The following is a 14999-nucleotide window of genomic DNA, read 5'->3' as shown; positions in this document are numbered from 1 at the left end:
AATCACTTTTAAAGACTTAAATACATAAAACCATATAAGTGTATTCACAAAAGATAGCTATATTTGAATCCTCATTCCATTTTTCACAAAATTCTATACGTATACCTAGAGTATTTGTACTCGTATCATACATAGCTTCTATATGTATTTACTAATAGTAAATACATGTCAAATCACCACCTAACCAGCCATTGTACATGCCCTTAGGGCTAGGTAATTGTATTTGGAAGTAATTAGGACTAGATACATAAAATGATTACTTGAAAATTTTGTCCATATACTCCCATTATACACGTTTTTTTTAGTATAAATACATGAGCATTTTTGTTTCATTTTACTTCAATATTTTAGCCAAAACACACACATACTTTGAAGCCTTAAAACCCTTAATCAATTCAGCAAAGTTTTCAAGAAGATCTAGCTTCAAAAACCATACTAAAACACCATAAGAAAATCATACAAAAACACTTCAAGAAAACCTTCCAAGAACACCAACTTACTTCCAATCTTTCATCCACTTCCAACACCCTTTTGATTCTAGCTTCTTACTCCTCTTTTATAGCAATCTTATCCAAGGAACTTGAGGTAGAATCTATGTTCATAACCTTATTTGATTCATATATATAAAGCTATCTTATTTTGTGGTACAAAAGTTTAACAACAAGAACATAGTTTGAATGTTTTCAAACTTGTTTGCAAACTAAATAGATCCTTCTAACTTAACTTTTAAAATACTTCAAGACCTGTAATATAACTTATGTATATGTTAATTTAACAAGGTAAAACTTGGTTTTTCAAAGTATAAGTATTTTTAGAAAAATGGTCATTAAATGATTTTGTTGTAACAAAAATGTTTAACTTCATATGTTTCACTAAAGTCTCACCTATGCCGTATGACTTTGAATACAAACCAAGGTATTTACAGTTCATAGTCTTAAAGAAGAACTCGATCCAAGAAGATGGCAATTTGAATCAACGAAAACGGATTTGTAACGAAGAAACTATGACCGAAACAAAATTGGTTATCCTAGATCATTTCAATTACGGGATCAATTGGAAAAAAATTATATAAATCACATATTTCTAAGATAACATGATATTTTATATATATGTACTTATAATTCAATTTTATATGGTTCAGGATCACCTGTAAACAACACGAGAAGATTAATCATAAGATCCCATGATTGTACGCAACACGTCATTTGACAACACCGGTACTTTATGTACGCAACACGTCATTTGACAACACCGGTACCATGGGTCAAGATTAATCTCGACCAACACATATACGATGGGGTTTTATTGATTTCGTTGGGGGTTTTATTTATTTCATTGCGGGTATATTAAACATCTAAAAATGAACCATTAAAATTGAATTACTAACATCGGACTGCTAACTACGGACTAAGGAATTATTCAAAGTATTAAAAGTATAACAAGTATATATTTATAACGTTTGTTTAAAAATGAAAACATATTGATATATTATATATGGATAGGTTCGTGATATCAATCGGAGACCGAGTCAAATTACATATCTTCAAGACAACAGTGAGTATATAGTCCCACTTTTAAACTCTAAATATTTCGGGATGAGAATACATGTATTTTATGTTTTACGATATGGACACAAGTAACTGAAAAATATGTTCTACGTTGAGTTGTACCACTGGCATACTTCCCTGTAGCTTGGTAACTAATATTTACAGCGGTATTGTAAACGCGAATCCTGTTGATAGATCTATCGGGCCTGACAACCCCAACCGGACTGGACGACCAGTATTCAACGGTTGCACAGTACTTCGTTTTGCGACTACACCTTGGTACGGTGTAGTAAGATTTCATATTAAAGGGAATATGCGACGTGATTAAATGTTAAGTATGGTTACCAAGTGCTCAACCACTTAGAATATTTTTATTGAAATGATTATATACGAAATCTTGTGGTCCATTGTTATAACGCTGCTAGCAACAAACCTATATATCTCACCAACTTTATGTTGACGTTTAAAGCATGTTATTCTCAGGTACGAATTAAGTCTTCCGCTGTGCATTAGCTCATATTAAGGATATTGTTTGGGACCATTTAAGCTATGATACAAGGACGTTGCATTCGAGTCATTGAAGTTCATTAAAGACTATTGTTATGCAAATGGCAGATTAGATCATTTGGTTGTTATAAAATGTTAGGCTAATATGTCAACTCTCGATGTAATAATAGATTGCCTTTAAGAAATAAATGCAACGTTTGTAAAATGTATCATATAGAGGTCAAGTACCTCGCGATGTTATCAACTATTGTAATTCGTTTTTAATCTATATGGACGATGTCCGGATGATTAGTTTCGGATCCTTTCAGTTGGTATCAGAGCGTTGGTCTTAGCGAACCAGGCCTTGCATTAGTGTGTCTAACTAGTAGTTGTTAGGATACATTAAGTGAGTCTGGACTTTGACCGTGTCTGCTTGTCAAAAGTTTTGCTTAGCAATCCTAGTCGGAAATCATCTGCTTATCTTTCTTAGGGAACTTCCTGCTTATCATTCTTAAGTCTAGACACGTCTTACTGCACTTAGTGCATCGATAGTGTATAGACAAAATTCATATCCTAGCGTATCTGTTATTATAGACATTGTCTGACGTATTTCAAAGATTCTCCGTAATTCATGGGATTTTGATATTATATATATACATATGTAAATTATGTATTGAAGAGTACCAAACCCAACTCCTATAATCTATTCCAAACCAAAAATTCATTTCTCCGACCATACAAGATGGATTCTTCATCCAGTTCGAATTCCTCCGACTTCGATAGCTACGCCGATATGGATTTCCATTCGAGCTCCGAGAACAGCGTCACCGGAATGGATCAACCAATTTCCCATCATCTATTTTGGATGAATTGGGGATGGGTTCGTAATATACTAAATCTCTGGAGGCAAGAAGAAGGTGATCCATTCCATCCACCAAATTGTCCTCTTAACGATGAACCTGAAGCACTTACCGGCGAACCTATTCGAAACACCATTTTCTCGCTCATTTCTAGAGTATCTCGTCATGATTACATACTATCCCATATTTCGAATCTTGTTCATTCGCTCGTTCCAACCGTCAATCATTCCGGTATAATAGAAGAAGTCAACGAGCTTCGCGCTCAGGTAGTGGCTTTAGAAAATACGGTGCGAAGGTTACAAACACCAGCAGCAGCACCAGCAGCATAATCTATACCACCATCATCAACGCCGACAGTACTCTTGTCACCCCCAAAATCTCAACATCACAATCTGTATCTCGAATATCAACATCACACGACTCAATATCTGTACTTCGAGTATGATCTTCGTTCTATATATCGTTCTACATCGATTATCTTCTCTTTACGTATCGTATGACGATTATGTAATTTCTAAAGTCTTAGAGATTATGTAATCTAGAATTAACGATAAATCAAATGAGTTTATTATCTTATTGACTCATTAAATCTATGATTATCTCTGAAGAAAATATATATGCAAGTATATTTTCATAAAGATAGTAATTAAAAATTTCTTCGTACAAACTAATAATGATGAAAATATTTTAACGGGTGGGTAGTACCCAAGGAATATTTAGAATTCACATTAATAAGTTATATTGTACATTCTTGAATCTGATTCAACGGTCATTTGTTATTCTACTTACAACCATCGATATACGTATCCGTTCACCCCAGAATAACCATTTCCATTTAAATTTCATATTTGATTTTTTTTTTTTTTTTACCTATCCAAATCCAACAAGTGGCATAAAGAAGAAACATTGGACAATTAAAATGAAATAAAATGTTGATTATAACATATGAAACTAAACAATTCTTCAAGTTTGCCACTTGATTTCATTCTAAACCTCATTTGTACTTCGACAATTATAATCCTCATTTAAATCTTTTCATGATTCCTGAAAACACCTCGACCGAGAAGTTGAACCCGCCGCACCTCGCCTACGGAATGAAGATTTATACATACAGTTATACACCTGAAGAACTCTCGAACCCAAATTCATAATTTAACACATAACGTATTGAATCCTTTGCCATTTATTAGCAAGAACAACCCTACAATTCCTTTTCAAGAAGCTAAGTTTGTCACAGCTCCACTTTGACTTCTCAGTGAGACTACTCCTATTATAATCTCGATATTTATACTTTGACCTTTCGCCGTTGTTACCGGAGAACCTTTTTCACAACATCATCAGCAGACGTACCAGCAACTCGTTATCTCTTTGGCGAAATCCGCAATCAGTATTTTGAAAATCTCGTAGAAATTCTCCCAGTTATACCAAGAACGACTACCCCTAAGAATTACATATTTCGAATGTGAAGATCTGAAAAAAAAAAAAAAAACATCCTGGACTATGAAGTAGTTCTTGAAATGCTAAAGAAGCAGCAAAAACTGTAAACGACTTTAACAGTCAAAAGTTTAATGATGAAGTACATTGTGTTGGTAAAGCTTAGAAAAAGAGGAGAGTTGGAACTGGAAAACGGATTGAGCAAAGTATGAAGGAGGATGTAGATAAATCACAAGAACTGAATCTGCTTTCAAAGGATTCAAACGATTCAGTGCCTGCTGAAACCATTAGTAAAAACCCTACCCCTTATCCTAAACCTTTCCCGATGATATTCTTCATCATCATCTTATCTTAGATATTATAAGATATCTTCATATCTTCCGTTATACATATTCTCCATATTTCTGGAGATATTTTCACAAATATTCTTATCTGAGAATATTTATCTCTCCGTAATATCTGCGTTACAACATAAAAGAAACTGTGTTAGTTTCTAAGTTCTAAAACCTTCAAGTTTAAAATAGGAATGTTCTGAAGCAGTGTTGGGAACTGATGCATGAATAAGTATAATATAATGAAACTTGATCAACTTCATTATATTACAGTAAGTCATGTTAAGTTTTTAATGGAATGTGATGATTCACAGTACCGTCATCATGTGCCATGTTACACGGCTCTTACATTCTATCAAGTCTCCAAACATATTAGAACGTATCACCTTGATAGTTCTATTTTTCCGGAATATTCGAGTAATTTAACGAATCAAGATCGTGCCATTACAATTTCATTCTAAAACCAAAAGCTAGGTTCATTCCAAATTTTATACCTACGAATTCCGAACTATTGATCGCTTGACTCAAGGACGGGAAGAAGAAACGAAGGGACAAAGTCCCAAAATAGAAATTGGGGTATAGATCACAGCAAATAGGAGAGAATATTAACTATGGATGACAATGATTATGGAAAACAGAAGCAGGAGCATCGAAGTATGAGGAAAGATATCAAACCCAACAACCACCCAGAAACTACAAACCGTGTATATCAATACGTATGGCGACGTAAAGACACGGGAGAATTAGAAACATTATAATTCCAAGAAAATCATAAAAGTGAATAGATTCTTCTGGCGGTAGATGGAAGAGAAGAATGAAAGATATAAAAGTTAGAAGTATAACAAAAATCAGAACGGGATGAAGCATTTCAAAGGATACCTTAAAGTAGGAATTAAGGAGAAAGAGTAGAAGATGCGAGTTGTGAAAAATAAGGAAACGAAGGAGTGGATTTATAGTGAAATATCCGACAGAGAAATCGAAACAGATTACCGCATTAAATCAAAGAAGATTCTGATCGCCGAAGAACCAAATCTTATTACGTAAGATTTTCCCTAAATCCCTTAAATCCCGGAAATCAATTCTAAACCACGTCATCGATTAAAAACGATTCCATATTTACTCATTTCACTATTTTATGATAGCTTCACCCGTACGCTTCAAATGATCAAATCGTTTTATCTATATCTCTCAATAATGATAAAACTTCATTATCATCTCATATTCGTCATGAAAACATTCCTATGGTTATTTATGACAACCTCTACCAAATTTCGAGGACGAAATTTCTTTAACGGATGGGTACTGTAACGACCCGGAAATTTCCGACCAAATTTAAACTCTAATCTCTATATGGTTCCGACACGATAAGCAAAAACCGTAAAGTTGACCCGCACCTTTTCAATCTTTCTATACTTATAAGATTAATATTTACATAAATTAAACCTTACCAACATGATAAGCAATCCAAATTGTTGAGACTTATATTTTCGAAAAGAGTTTTACACAACGTTTGACCATCTAGTTTGACCGACGATATCACGAACTATACAATTATACGTTTGTGTATATATATGTATATATACATATTTAACATGATCTAAGAATGTTTTAATATCTCATTTTGTATTAATAACAACAAGTTATAAGTATATTTTGAAACTACTAACTTAAGTTTTCAAAACAATAACAATACGTAACGTTATTTGACATAAATACTTACAACCTATAATGTTTATACATATATCGTATAAGTAATGTATTTAATCACTTTTAAAGACTTAAATACATAAAACCATATAAGTGTATTCACAAAAGATAGCTATATTTGAATCCTCATTCCATTTTTCACAAAATTCTATACGTATACCTAGAGTATTTGTACTCGTATCATACATAGCTTCTATATGTATTTACTAATAGTAAATACATGTCAAATCACCACCTAACCAGCCATTGTACATGCCCTTAGGGCTAGGTAATTGTATTTGGAAGCAATTAGGACTAGATACATAAAATGATTACTTGAAAATTTTGTCCATATACTCCCATTATACACGTTTTTTTTAGTATAAATACATGAGCATTTTTGTTTCATTTTACTTCAATATTTTAGCCAAAACACACACATACTTTGAAGCCTTAAAACCCTTAATCAATTCAGCAAAGTTTTCAAGAAGATCTAGCTTCAAAAACCATACTAAAACACCATAAGAAAATCATACAAAAACACTTCAAGAAAACCTTCCAAGAACACCAACTTACTTCCAATCTTTCATCCACTTCCAACACCCTTTTGATTCTAGCTTCTTACTCCTCTTTTATAGCAATCTTATCCAAGGAACTTGAGGTAGAATCTATGTTCATAACCTTATTTGATTCATATATATAAAGCTATCTTATTTTGTGGTACAAAAGTTTAACAACAAGAACATAGTTTGAATGTTTTCAAACTTGTTTGCAAACTAAATAGATCCTTCTAACTTAACTTTTAAAATACTTCAAGACCTGTAATATAACTTATGTATATGTTAATTTAACAAGGTAAAACTTGGTTTTTCAAAGTATAAGTATTTTTAGAAAAATGGTCATTAAATGATTTTGTTGTAACAAAAATGTTTAACTTCATATGTTTCACTAAAGTCTCACCTATGCCGTATGACTTTGAATACAAACCAAGGTATTTACAGTTCATAGTCTTAAAGAAGAACTCGATCCAAGAAGATGGCAATTTGAATCAACGAAAACGGATTTGTAACGAAGAAACTATGACCGAAACAAAATTGGTTATCCTAGATCATTTCAATTACGGGATCAATTGGAAAAAAATTATATAAATCACATATTTCTAAGATAACATGATATTTTATATATATGTACTTATAATTCAATTTTATATGGTTCAGGATCACCTGTAAACAACACGAGAAGATTAATCATAAGATCCCATGATTGTACGCAACACGTCATTTGACAACACCGGTACTTTATGTACGCAACACGTCATTTGACAACACCGGTACCATGGGTCAAGATTAATCTCGACCAACACATATACGATGGGGTTTTATTGATTTCGTTGGGGGTTTTATTTATTTCATTGCGGGTATATTAAACATCTAAAAATGAACCATTAAAATTGAATTACTAACATCGGACTGCTAACTACGGACTAAGGAATTATTCAAAGTATTAAAAGTATAACAAGTATATATTTATAACGTTTGTTTAAAAATGAAAACATATTGATATATTATATATGGATAGGTTCGTGATATCAATCGGAGACCGAGTCAAATTACATATCTTCAAGACAACAGTGAGTATATAGTCCCACTTTTAAACTCTAAATATTTCGGGATGAGAATACATGTATTTTATGTTTTACGATATGGACACAAGTAACTGAAAAATATGTTCTACGTTGAGTTGTACCACTGGCATACTTCCCTGTAGCTTGGTAACTAATATTTACAGCGGTATTGTAAACGCGAATCCTGTTGATAGATCTATCGGGCCTGACAACCCCAACCGGACTGGACGACCAGTATTCAACGGTTGCACAGTACTTCGTTTTGCGACTACACCTTGGTACGGTGTAGTAAGATTTCATATTAAAGGGAATATGCGACGTGATTAAATGTTAAGTATGGTTACCAAGTGCTCAACCACTTAGAATATTTTTATTGAAATGATTATATACGAAATCTTGTGGTCCATTGTTATAACGCTGCTAGCAACAAACCTATATATCTCACCAACTTTATGTTGACGTTTAAAGCATGTTATTCTCAGGTACGAATTAAGTCTTCCGCTGTGCATTAGCTCATATTAAGGATATTGTTTGGGACCATTTAAGCTATGATACAAGGACGTTGCATTCGAGTCATTGAAGTTCATTAAAGACTATTGTTATGCAAATGGCAGATTAGATCATTTGGTTGTTATAAAATGTTAGGCTAATATGTCAACTCTCGATGTAATAATAGATTGCCTTTAAGAAATAAATGCAACGTTTGTAAAATGTATCATATAGAGGTCAAGTACCTCGCGATGTTATCAACTATTGTAATTCGTTTTTAATCTATATGGACGATGTCCGGATGATTAGTTTCGGATCCTTTCAGTTACTCGCTACCATTTTCTAGTTCTGTGCAAATAAGACCCACTTTAATCACCACCTTCATCTTTCATCCTTCTGTTGGAATCGAATAAATGTACTACCACAACTTCACGACTAATATGTATATAAATATATTTTCGAATAAATCAACCTAACAACCCAAGACCAAGCCTTTTTGATAATTTCATATGCTTTTCTTGTCTTTTTCTCAAATATGGACGACATCCACAAGCATGTAACCCTACTTCATCCATTTAATCTTGTTCTCTTTAAAAAAAAATAAAAAAAAATAAAGTATTTGTAAAATGCTTGTGGGACAAACTCCAATTGCCGACCCATTTTACATTTAACATGTGAAAGCAAATTTTTTTAATGATGATGATGATGATGTAGATAAAGTGGAAGGTGATGATAAAGTCACGATATTATTTCTTTACAGCTCGATCCCACAAATTTTTTTTGTTCAATCAACAAACGAGTTCTTTGGATTGAGTAGGGGGTTACACGTTTCATTTATTTGTTATCTCTTTCCTTTTGGCCGACCACCAAACTCACTTTTATCAAACCATCGAGTTTCTTTCTTTTCTAATACTTCTGTCGTGGCAAACATTTCAAGAACACAAATCAACAAATGCTTGTTAACGGACTGTTGATATGGGCTTTCTAAACTGAAACCCATCACACCCTTCGTTACTTCTCTTGCTATTATGCGATGATTAAAATGATGATGGTGTCATGATCATAATAAAGATAATAGATGATGGGTTGCTATGATAATATACGATGATGATGTATGAAAATCACGATATATGTGAGATGATTGAGAATTGATATTGATATTAATATTGATCGAAAATGATACATAAATGATAATATGATAGACGGTTATGATTTCACGCTGATGAAGAATAATTAGAGGATTAAGATAAGGAGATGATGATGAATGAGATTAAATGGGTTTAGTTATGAAGAAGAAGAAACAGAAATAATAAGGTTTATAGATAATAAATCATGATATTAATCAGAAAAACAAGGATAGAGGGAAGGTTTATGGTGTTGGTGTTATACAAGTGGTCGGGGGATCGAACCTAGGCTGTGGCAATTATTATATTTTTTTTAAGAAGAAAAAAAAGGGAAACAATATTATACAGGTTAAAAGAAAATAATCTAAGAATTAAAATAGAAATACTGTAATGGAGGAGTGGCATAGATTGTTGAATGGTTAGCGAGAAGTCGCGGGTTCGAGTTCGGGCAAGGGCACTTATTTTTGGAACATATTCATTGAGGTAGTTTTATATTATTATTATTATTATTATTATTATTATTATTATTATTATTATTATTATTATTATTATTATTATTATTATTATTATTATCATAAGTATTATTATTATTATTATTATTATTAGTATTATTATCATTATAGTTATTAAAATAAAAACTAGTATTATTATTATTAGTAGTATCATTATTTTTACTATTATAAGTATTATTATTTTTATTATTATTTTTATATTATCATAACAAATAAACATTTCTATGATTATGTACATTACAAGATATTGATACATTTATGTATGAAAACATTAATACATTGTAGTATGTAATATATAAAAATAAATATATTTGAATTAATAATTAATATAATTTAAAATCTAATTGTTCGATTACAATTATATGTGTTAATATATATAAATGATATAGGTTTGTGAATCCGAGGCCAACCCTGCATTGTTCAGTATCGTCGTATGAATATTTTTACTACAAAATATTGTATTGTGGGTTCATTTGATTCCCTTTTACTCTTTACATTTTTGGGACTGAGAATACATGCGCTACTTTTACAACTTCTTTATTAACTGCTTTTGAAATACATTTTGAACTGCGAATACATGAAATACTTTTATAAATGTTTGACGAGATAGACACAAGCAAAACATTCCTCGAATGAATTATGTAGACGTGATAATTGCCACCATTGAATTATGTGGACATGATAATTGCCACAATTGATATGAATATTTTCCCCCTGATTATTATTGCTTGGTAACCTAAGAATTAGTGAACATCACTAATTTTGAGAATTAGTTCACGCCTAATTGAAGCGAATCCTAAAGGTAGCTACCGAGTTTAACACCCCCACCCAGAATGTTCACTAGACGGAAGGGTTAGTGCGCGTGGTGTTTAGTACTTCAAAGTTTATATCGTTATTATACAGACGAGATGTTCTGTTTTGGAGATATTATTATGCGCATTATATGTTAAGGTCGATTACCAAGCCAAGCTATGAAAGAACTGAAAAGTGAATGTTATATATCGAGAGAATGATTTTATACACAGGTTATGTGTATGTTATTTTGTGCACGAGATATGTGTACGGTTACTAAGATTTATGAAAGATGATTTCGTGCACGAGAAAGGTGTACTGTATTTAAAAGATATCGCATGTACATTACATGTGGGTATAGGATTCGGGCCCATTTGTACCATGCAGCATTTAAATCTTGTGGTCTATCAAAATGATAAATTTTATTATTTTATGATAAACTTATGAACTCACCAACCTTTTGGTTGACACTTTAAAGCATGTTTATTCTCAGGTATTAAGAAAATCTTCCGCTGTGCATTTGCTCGTTTTAGAGATATTACTTGGAGTCATTCATGACATATTTCAAAAGGCGTTGTATTCGAGTCGTTGAGTTCATCAAGATTATTATTAAGTCAATTATAGTTGGATATATTATGAAATGGTATGCATATCGTCAACTGTCGATGAAATGAAAGATTGTCTTTTAAAAATGAATGCAATGTTTGTAAAATGTATCATATAGAGGTCAAATACCTCGCGATGTAATCAACTATTGTGAATCGTTTATAATGTATATGAACGGGTCCTTTCAGTTGGTATCAGAGCGGTGGTCTTAGCGAACCAGGTCTGCATTAGTGTGTCTAACTGATAAGTCGTTAGGATGCATTAGTGAGTCTGGACTTCGACCGTGTCTACATGTCAAAAGTTTTGCTTATCATTTTAGTCGGAAATTGCCTGCTTATCATTCTTAGTCTAGGCACACCTTCTTGCATTGATTGCATGAATAGTGTATAGACAAAATTCATATCTTAGCGTATCTGCTAAATAATATTTTAGCGTATCTGTTACTGTAAACTTTGCCTGACATATCCTGTAAATTCCTCGTAATTTACGAAACCTTTTGCTCTATATATATATATATATATATATATATATATATATATATATATATATATATATATATATATATATATATATATATATATATATATATATATATATATATAGATATTCTATGTAGTTAGAATATCATCCAATATTCGAAAATCATTTTATATCGAAAATCCTTTATTCAATTGTACAAAATGGAATTCGTCATTAGTTCAAGCCACTTGGATTTCGAAATGGAATCCCACTCAAGCTCCGAAAGCAGTGTGATCGGAATGGATCAACCAATCAGCCATCATCTATTCTGGATGAATTGTGGATGGATTCGTAGCCTTCTCAATCATTGAAGACAAGAAGAAGGTGATCCCTTCCATCCACCACATTGCCCTCTTGGCGAAGAACCTGAAGCACTTACCGGCGAACCTGTTCATAATACCATCTTCTCTCTCATTTCCAGAGTAGCTCGACACGATTATATTCTACCCACAATTCTAAACCTTATTCATCCGCTCTTTCCGACAAACAATCATCCCGGAATAATGGAAGAAGTCAACGAGCTTCGCACTCGAGTAATTAATGTGGAGAATATGGTGCAAAACTTAGCAGCTTCAGCAACATCAACAGTATCATCACCATCACCAACAGCAACATTCGCATCCCACACCTCCACATCACAATCTGTCCCACGAGCATCAACATCATACGCACCATAGATACCAAGGAGTACCAACAACAATGAACGATGAAGTATTAATCCATAACTTCATTGAAGAAATATTCTGCGAAGAATATGTGATTCCTAATAGTTAACGATGAAGTATTGATCCATAACTTCATTGAAGAAATATTCTGCGAAGAATATGTGGTTCCTAATAGTTTTAGAGACTACTTATTCTAGCTCAAATCGAAAATCAAATGAGTCTAATATTATATTGACTCATTAAATCCATGATTACATCTGAAGAAAATATATGTGTATATATATTTTCATAAAGATTGTAATTAAAATTTTTATTTTGTACAAACTGTTAATGGTGAAAATATTTTAACGGGTAGGTAATACCCGAGGAATATTTAGTTTTCACATTGATAAGTTACATTGTACATTCTTCAATTCAGATTCAGCAGTCATTAACAATACTGCTCAAATCCACACATATACGTATCCATTCACCGAAGAACAATTATTTTCATTCGAACTTAATTTCATATTCGGATTTTGACCGATCAAAATCCAAGTCAAGATTTAACAGAAGACATCACTTTTAGATTCCTACATCTTTCAAAGCCATACATTGAATTCAAAACTGTGCCAGATCCATTGGCGTGTTATTACCGAAAATAACTTTACAATACCTTTCCAAAATTAGCCTATTTTGTCACAGCTCCAGCAAATCAAATTCGACTTTCATTCGGGTTAGCCTTATTATAACTTTAATATATAAGTTTGCCACTTGATTTCATCCTAAACAATCATTCATATCTTGACAATTACCATCAGCGTTTAATCATCTAAAAACACAATTCTCTTGAATCCACCTCGGATTGATAACCGATGATTCAGATATGGTAGCATTAAATACAGAGGAAACAACAAAATTATAGATGGTCTAAATGGCCAAGAGTTTGATGATAAAGAATGGAGTGTTGAGAACACGATAGAAAATTTGGTACTAAAAAATGGATTGAGCTAACCTTGAAGGAGACCAAGGTAAAATACAAGGACCATACCATATATACAAAGAATCCAGGTAATTTCGGATCCGATGAAACCTTCAACGAATACATTACTCTGAAGTCATGTTAGAATCTTGCGGAAAATATTTCTTCATCAACCTATGAACTTAGAAATTCCAAAATATCATCATAAATATCTTCGATATTTTTGAGGATATTTTCATAAATATTCTTGTCCAAAATTATCTACCTCTTCGTGTTTTCTATATTCTATTATATTGGAAACTTCTGTAAAAATCTAAGTATAAATTATGAATGAATTGTGGAGAAGTGTTGGGAATTGAAGCATGGGTTAGTATAATATAATGACGCCCGACCAACGTGATTATATTACAGTAAGTCATGCTGAGTTTCTAATGGAACGTGATGAAGGATCACAGATCATACCTTTATCATGAACCATGTTACATAACTCTTTCATTCTACTTAACCTCTAAACATATCAAGAAAATATATTCTTGATAGTTCCATCCTCAGGTATTCTGGTAATTTGACAAATCAAATCGTGCTAATACATTCCTTTCTGTTAAGAATACTATAATCATTCGAAACTCCATACCTACGAATTTTGGACCATTATTCACTTGACTTGAAGTCAGGAAGAGAAAACAAGAGCATGGAGCTCCAAAACATAACAGGAAATATAAAGTCGATCACAAACACATAAATTACAAATCGTGTATATCAATGCGTATAGCAATATAAAGACTCGGGAGAACTAAAAACACTATAAACCCAAGAGCATAGTAGAAGTAAACAGATTCCTCCGGTGGTAGATGAAAAAGGAGAATGATCGATATGAAAGTCAGGAATATATCCAGAATTAAAACTGGATGAAGCATATTGACTAAGAATTTGGAAGTATAAATTAAAGTATATAAAATGGGAGTAGTGGGAAATAATGGAACAGAGGAAGTTTATTTATAGTGAAAATACCAGACAAAGCAATCGAGATAGATGATTGCATTTAATTATAGAAATCTTAATTTCCATAAATCCCGAAGAATCAGATCTTATAGATTTCAAAGATTTTTTAAAATCCCTTGAATTCCGGAATTCAACCAAGGCAACGTCAAAAGTTAAGACAAACCTTTATTATCTCATTTCACTCTTTTGTGATAGCTTCATCCATACTCTCCGAGTAATCGAATTACTTTATCCACTTTACTCAATAATGATAAAACTCTATTTATCACCTCATATTCGTCATGAAAATATTTTTTATTGTTAGCCATGACAACCCCACTCAAATTTCGGGACGAAATTTCTTTAACGGGTAGGTACTGT

This window comes from Rutidosis leptorrhynchoides, chromosome 4 (genome assembly GCF_046630445.1).
Source record: "Rutidosis leptorrhynchoides isolate AG116_Rl617_1_P2 chromosome 4, CSIRO_AGI_Rlap_v1, whole genome shotgun sequence".
NCBI classification, from domain to species: Eukaryota; Viridiplantae; Streptophyta; class Magnoliopsida; order Asterales; family Asteraceae; genus Rutidosis; species Rutidosis leptorrhynchoides.
The sequence above is the reverse complement of the archived record's forward strand: the minus strand, read 5'-3'. Positions refer to the sequence as shown.